The 7,242-nt window shown below is 31.2% G+C and overlaps 1 protein-coding gene across 1 annotated transcript in view; it reads right to left on the reverse strand.

The window, feature by feature from the left end:
* LOC115874659 (guanylate cyclase soluble subunit beta-1) overlaps positions 1-7,242 on the reverse strand; it is a 69,019-nt gene that overhangs the window by 2,296 nt on the left and 59,481 nt on the right. The window lies entirely within an intron of this gene.

Here is a 7,242-nt window from a genome sequence, read left to right on the forward strand (position 1 = left end):
CTTAAAAGTTTTAAGAAACTTTAAAATTTCATTTCGGAATATTCAGTAACACCTTCGAGCCAGAGATTCTTGAACTTTTTCCATATTTTTTTCTCTATATTAATGCATATATTACATACAACAAAATTTTTACTTATAACCTAGCAATTTTTTTATATAGTTATTAAATCTTCTTAAAAAAGGCTTTCGCTGAACGTCATCACTGACACCATGCGTCGCGCCGTCTTATGGAGTTTGCTGGTGGTCGTATTATGATGTGCAACCAAAAATATTTTAATTTCCCTATAGTTAATTTGATATCTGCATAATGTTCGGTGTCTTTGTATTACCAAAGAATACAAATATAACATTGTTTGGTACTATTAAGAGATTAGAACTAGATTAAAAAAGTGGATGTTTTAAAGATCATGTCATGCCTTGTAATATGGATTATACAGGCTGATTTTTAACCACCCTGTAGAAGTTCAAATGTTTTCCTGAAATATATCTTAATATATACTTTAGGATTGCACTTATTCAGAATTCCTAAGTTTTTTATTATAGGAGCTACAGATGCCCAATGCATTGTTGCCGGACCCGTATAAAGTATATCAGGAAAAAAATTGAACCGTGACAACCCCTACTTGCGACAACTTTTTGATTGACACTGTTAAAAGTGTATTCCCGTATTTCATAAATATACGTAAAAATTATGTTTTGATTAAAAATATAATCAGCCAATCATGCAGCGGGATCTTAGACTATAAGTAAATGATCTGTTCAACTGATCAGATGGTTCAAGTTCGAATTACATTCACTTTAGTTGTTACAGTGAACTATAATTTTGCTAAAACTATGACGTTTCAAAAGAGGCTATTATATAAAAACTGAAACTAAACGAGAGCGTGAGAATTGGCCGGGAAAAAATGATTTAAATAAGTAATTTATTGTTTTACCTAAATCGATTTACTGAATAAATTTTCTAGGAAATGGAAATTTATCTGATAAAATACAAAAACTATGGAGTGTAGAGAGGTAAGGAGAAATATATTCGTGCATTAAAAATGGTCATAAAAAAGGAAAGACTTAAAGGTGCGTTCACACCAGCTGCGCCGCTCCGCGCAAGTCATTTTTTTAACATATACTTTTGTGAGCGCTAAAAAAAATACATTTCAAAAAGTACATGTTAAAAAATGCTCTGCGCGGAGCGGTACGGCCGGTGTGAACGCACCTTAAGATAGCGCTGCTGTAGCAAAAACCTAAAATTTAAAATATGCGCCGAAAATTTTTAGAACAGGAAATTATTTGAACAGGAAACGATATTTGACGTGAAGGTGCGAGTTTCAAAAAAAATACAAATTTTATTTTTATGTCACATGAGATAAATTATCGATTTTTATTCAGCAGCAATAAAAACAATGGTTTTATATTGTAAAAAATAAAAACAAAGCTTTTTTGGGTAATGTTTGGTTATGTTATTTTTATTCTCTTATCTATGGTTACTTTTCATTTTTCAGATTTATGCGTGATTAGTGTGATTAGCGTGAGATATTTCTGCTTATCCTTACACTTCATAACAAAAACCAACAAATTTTCCTTCATAATTGCACAGCTTGTCCCAAACTGCGGGTGAAAATAGAAACGAAAATTCTCGAAATATATTTTTTTTTCATTTTAAAAATAATGAACGCCTTCTTTCAATTTTATATTAAGATTAGTTCACATAATTTGAGACACCTTATATAATTTACACCCACATTCGATATTATTTCAAAATGAATTTTAATATATCTCTAACAATTAATTATTACGATAAGCTCTTATTTACGTTATTTATTGACAATCGCGAATTAGGTATTAAACAAATATTTATGAATATTCAGTCATAACATTTCGCTGTGGGCAGTATATTGCAGTATTTATTCTTTTGCACATATCAACATTCATGGGACACATAAATTAGATACTTCAATAATACAGAAATTTGAATGTCGATACTTTCATGCCAGATACTTAATATTTCATATCCATTCTTCTAGCATTTTTTTAAATTAATCAAAATAGAGCAGAATCTCATTCGTTTCTACCAAGTTTCTACACTTAGATGCAAAAAAACGCAACGGAGAAAATTTTGGTCAAATTTTAAAGAGCTATATTTTCGTTATTTTTAGTCCTATTTTCATGAATTTTTTAGCAAGCTGTATATAATTTTATCAACTTTAATTCATAAACTCAGTTTTTTATAAACTTTAGTATTTGGCATATTATACAGGGTTAATCGAAGGGTTGTTTCTTTACCCTAATTTTAAAAAATGTCTATACCTATGTGGCGGATTCATCTATCCAAAAAAATCCTTATGGGTTTTTCGCCACTGCACTGCAAGAAAAATCTACAAAATAAAATAGTTATTTTTTGTAAACACTTCTGGCGTTAAACCTAAACGGACGCTGCTTGTCAGAAGTTGTGTTTACAGTAATAAAAATTTGCCTAAAAAAGAAAAAAAATGCTTAACGTTTCGGAAAGTCTTCTCTTTCCGTCGTCGGAAGCAAAAAAATATAAAGAATCAAGAAAAAAACTATTTAAAATATTTAAATTGAACTATTCGAGAACACTTTACTTTTTAAAACAGATACGTCTACAAGAAAACGTCAACGATTTCTGATAGTCGAGTTCTAATAGTATCGAGTTTTTAAAACTCCAGAAAGTTATCGGAGATGGTGTTTGAAATGTTCGTTAGTGCATATTTTTGTGTCGGTAATCGGTATTGGTATCGGTAAATCGCGATGGCCTATACAAATCCGAAGGAGGTGGATATGCTTCTAAACTCTACCTAACATGTGAATTTTACATACTTCCTCCTGGGAGGTGAAGGGGCTGTGGAAGCTAAGAGGCTATATTCCGAAGAGTATTCGAATAAACAGATCACGAATGCTCGAACCTTTGTGAGTATATTGAAAATAAAAGAATTTTGGACTTCCATTGTCTTTATTTATTTTGATTAACCCAACATTTCGGTCAGAAGGATCACTTACCGTTATCAAGTGTAAACTCTGTGAGCTGTGAGTATGGTTCAGCATTTGAGGGATTTTGGAAGTTTGGATCCTCAGGTGGCATCAAAGTTCAAGTGTTGTTAAGAATTGTAGTGAAGTTAAATGTAGTGTTAAAGGCAGTTTTAGGACTGGTAAATTGGAAAAAAAGAAAGCTTTGCAATTATATCGATCTTCTCTCGGGATATCCTTTTTTAATGTTTGGTAAGTTTTTTTTTCTTTTAATTTAATTTGGGAAATGTGGGAAGTATGGCTACTGGCAATCATCTACTTAGTGTTATGGAATTTTGCAAGTAGTTTTTAAGACTTTCTAGTCGCGGCAACAGCGGGCGGCGAACAAGGCGAGATCCGGGAAATTACCGATTTCCCCCGGCGGCTCTCAAAATGTCGCAATTTATTTTTAAAACTTTCAAAGTTAAATAACTCGGTTATTTTCAATTTATTTTAAAAATAGTAAAGAGAAAATATGTTTCTTTTGACTAGATCTCTACCACCCCTTAAAATATTTGCACTCATTTCTGGGACACCCTGTATATGAAATTTAATGCCCAAGATTTAGATTTATATAAACAACTAGGTATGATATTTTCTCTGATAATCAAAGAGGTAAGTAATGAGAATGATATAATTTGCTGTCGAGCTCAATTTTCAATCACTTCAAACCTGTATCCTAGCGCATATTCAAATAAAACGAAGACAGGCCATTGGAATTTCGGTTTTAATGCTAGGATTTATTAACAACTGTAATGTTTGAAAATACCACAATTTTAAGATCAGGCGAGATATAAAATAACGGTTTAATCATATGAATCGGTGATTGGCTTATACGAGATTTTGTTATTCCGTTTTAAACACGTTTGTTTCATGTTTATAAATATAAAGTGACTAAAAAAATTAAAAAAGTGGCATCACAGTAAGGTTTACGTTTATATCACAACCCTGGTATGCCAGTTATTAAAAGCAATTAAAAATTTTCTAAAAATTTATATAGAGTGCTCCAAAAAAGTTCGTATTAATGTTCGTTAAATTTTGGAAATGCAGGATGTAGAAGTTTCATTTTTATTTCGATTTTTTCCAAATAATTTCTGAAGTGACGTCAATATTCGGATGAAAATTGGTGTCTGGGAGTTTTTTGACATGAGAAATTTGGATTTTGATGTCAATATGAATCCGACTTGTAGAGGGCGTCACCTACATTTTTTTACTGGTTTGAAGAGTAATGACTTTTAGTCCATACCTGTATGAAACTAGCGAGTAAAAAATTATACATCTACGACGTTCTCTACGTAAAATAGGTCTCGTGGTAAAAATCGCTACGACTAATGGTTCTCGAGATATTTGAAATCTGAATTATGAATACCTGTCATCATCGACATAAATTAAACATGTTGACTAAATAGTTATTCGACTGAAATCATAAATTTGAAATGATTTTGTGTCAAAAGTTTAACAGAAACTGTTTTTTCATTTTCGAAGAATAATTTATGATTAATTTAAAAAGTTCCCAAATTTATCATATCAGTCAAATAACTATCCTACTGAAATGTTTCTTTTTGTCAATAATGACATGTATTGACTATTTCTATTCTAAATATTTTGAAAACGGTTGCCCGTAGCGATTTTTACAAAGATACATTTTTTAAGTAAAAAGTCACGGAAATATATAAAAAAACGTCATAAATGTATATTTTCTAACTCAGTAGTTTTATACAAGTGAGGACGAAAAGTTATTACTCTTCAAAATAGTTAAAACACATGTAGGTGGCGCCCCCTACAAATAGGAGTCATATTGACATTAAAATCAAATTTCTTATGTTAAAAACACTTCCAGACACCAGTTTTCATTCCAATTATTGACATTACTACAGAAATTATTAGGAAAAAAATCGAAATTTAAATGAAACTTCAACATCCTCTATATCCGAAACTAAGCATTTTAGGACATACATTTATACGAACTTTTGTACTTATTTTTATCTGCAGAATATGCTGCCGAAGTTTCCGGAATACACTTCGCATCTGGAATGTTTAAAATTGTTTAAAAATTGATTTATGACATTTGAAAAAAATAGCATGTTCTATTCGGAGTAAAAACGACTTTTTGTGTCTCGCCTGTAATGTTACCGTACGTTTAAATCCTGACAATATACAGGGTGGCGCACCTCATTCGCCTCGGTTGATTATACGAAAACGGAAAGATGTAGAAATAAAATATTTTATGAGTATATGTGGGGAGATAATGTACACAATTTAAAATTATTTTGAAATATACAGGGTGTTTCAGAACTAAGATCCATACCAAAGTTATATTTTTTCCGAGATTTTTTCTTATGGAACACCCGGTATTTTATTTCATTTTTGGATTCTTATGCCCAAAAAAGGCATTTATTATAAGGGTTAAATATGTTTAAAATCTTTGGTTTTTGAGATATTTAAACATATTTAAATATGCATGCTACAATAGAATAGATTATTAACACCATGTACAGGGTGGGTCAAATTCGACGCTTTTAAATGGAAACACCCTTCTCTATAGGAGATAGATAAAAACTAATATCGGTGTCTGCAGCTCAATTTTTGTCAAAAACATGATGGTGAAAACCGATATCTGTTACCGTTTCGGAGTTACGGGGTGTTTTTCAAAAATATGCATTTTTAACAAATCGCTGTAACTTTTTTGCTATGGAAAATTTTGTATTTTTATGAAAACATTTCCAAAGCACCTTTTTAAGTAGAATTTAATGGTTTAAGTATAATTTTTTTAAAATTAATAATTTAAGAATTATCAACAGAAAATTTGATTTTTTATATGGGACACCCTGTATATTTAAAATTACCTTTCGAAAAATATAACACACTTGATATTTTGCTCAATTCCTGATAGAGTATATAAAAATTCGCCGGCTTTAAATAAGTAGGCTTTGAACGGCACTTTGAATGCAAACAAATTCTAGCTGTGAGCATCAATTAAAACGAAAATAATATTTGCTATGAGAGATGCAGAATTTTATAACAATTTAAAATATATTTAACTAACATCAACACATTTAAACTATATCTAATAACAATAATAATAAATAGCAAACCAAGGCATGAGATTTTGCTACAGGTGTTCGACATATTGACCGTCTTCTGTTGTGGACAGACGGGGCAGTTTTTGAACATTTCTCGAGAAATTCATTAACTCAGTGGGGGTGAAAGATACCCTCTCATAACTGCTAAGTATTTTTAATTCTTGTCTAGATTATACGGAAGAATAAGGAACCTTTATTCTTCCGCAAATATATCCATAGGATTAGATCCATGGGCACTAAGTCAGGCGGCCTCGGCGGCTAACGGCTGGGATCTTGGTTAGCTATCCAATTATTCTTGAAATTGGCTGCAAAAATTTGCTGATAACTTCAGCGTCCAGAGGCGGTGCGTCGTCTTGCTGGAAAAATATGTTTTCGAGTTCCATTAAGGGCTTATTATCAATAAGGGGTCCAAAGCCTACTAGTTAAAAGTGGCGAACTTTTAAAAATTCTGTATTTCGAAGGGGATTATGACAAAATATTAAGTGTGCTATATTTTTGGAAAGGTAATTTTAAAATCTTTTCAGTTAATTAAAAATATAGAGGGTGTCCCAAATAAAAAATAATTTTTTTTGTTGATAACTCTTAAATTATTAATTTTAAAAGAATTATACTTAAACCATTAAATCCTACGTAAAAAGGTGCTTTGGAAATGTTTTCATAGAAATACAAAATTTTCCATAGCAAAAAGGTTACAGCGATTAGTTAAAAATGCACATTTTTGAAAAACACCCCGTAACTCCGAAACGGTAACACATATTGATGTGCGGTTTTCACCATCATGTTTTTGATGAAAATTGAGCTCCAGACACCGATATTAGTTTTCGTCTATCTCCTATAGAAAAGGGTGTTTCCATTTAAAAGCGTCGAATTTGACCCACCCTGTACATTACTAATTTACCTACAATAGTTGCATAAATAATATTTATTAAATATGTATTTATTATTCTGTCAAGAAAAACGAAGAAGTAGTTCTTTGATTTATTTTACGATGACTTGTAGATAATGGATTTTCTATAAAAGAGCCAATTACGGCAAATTCATTTTCTTCACTTCCAACGACAGGTTTCTGTCTAATAGGTTTTTTATAAACCACACTACCAGCTCTGCGAAATAGGACAAGTACTTTGTCAAAGAAACGCTT

Source organism: Sitophilus oryzae, unplaced genomic scaffold, assembly GCF_002938485.1.
Source record: "Sitophilus oryzae breed Bouriz unplaced genomic scaffold, Soryzae_2.0 scaffold_1297_pilon_pilon, whole genome shotgun sequence".
In the NCBI taxonomy this organism is placed as follows: domain Eukaryota; kingdom Metazoa; phylum Arthropoda; class Insecta; order Coleoptera; family Curculionidae; genus Sitophilus; species Sitophilus oryzae.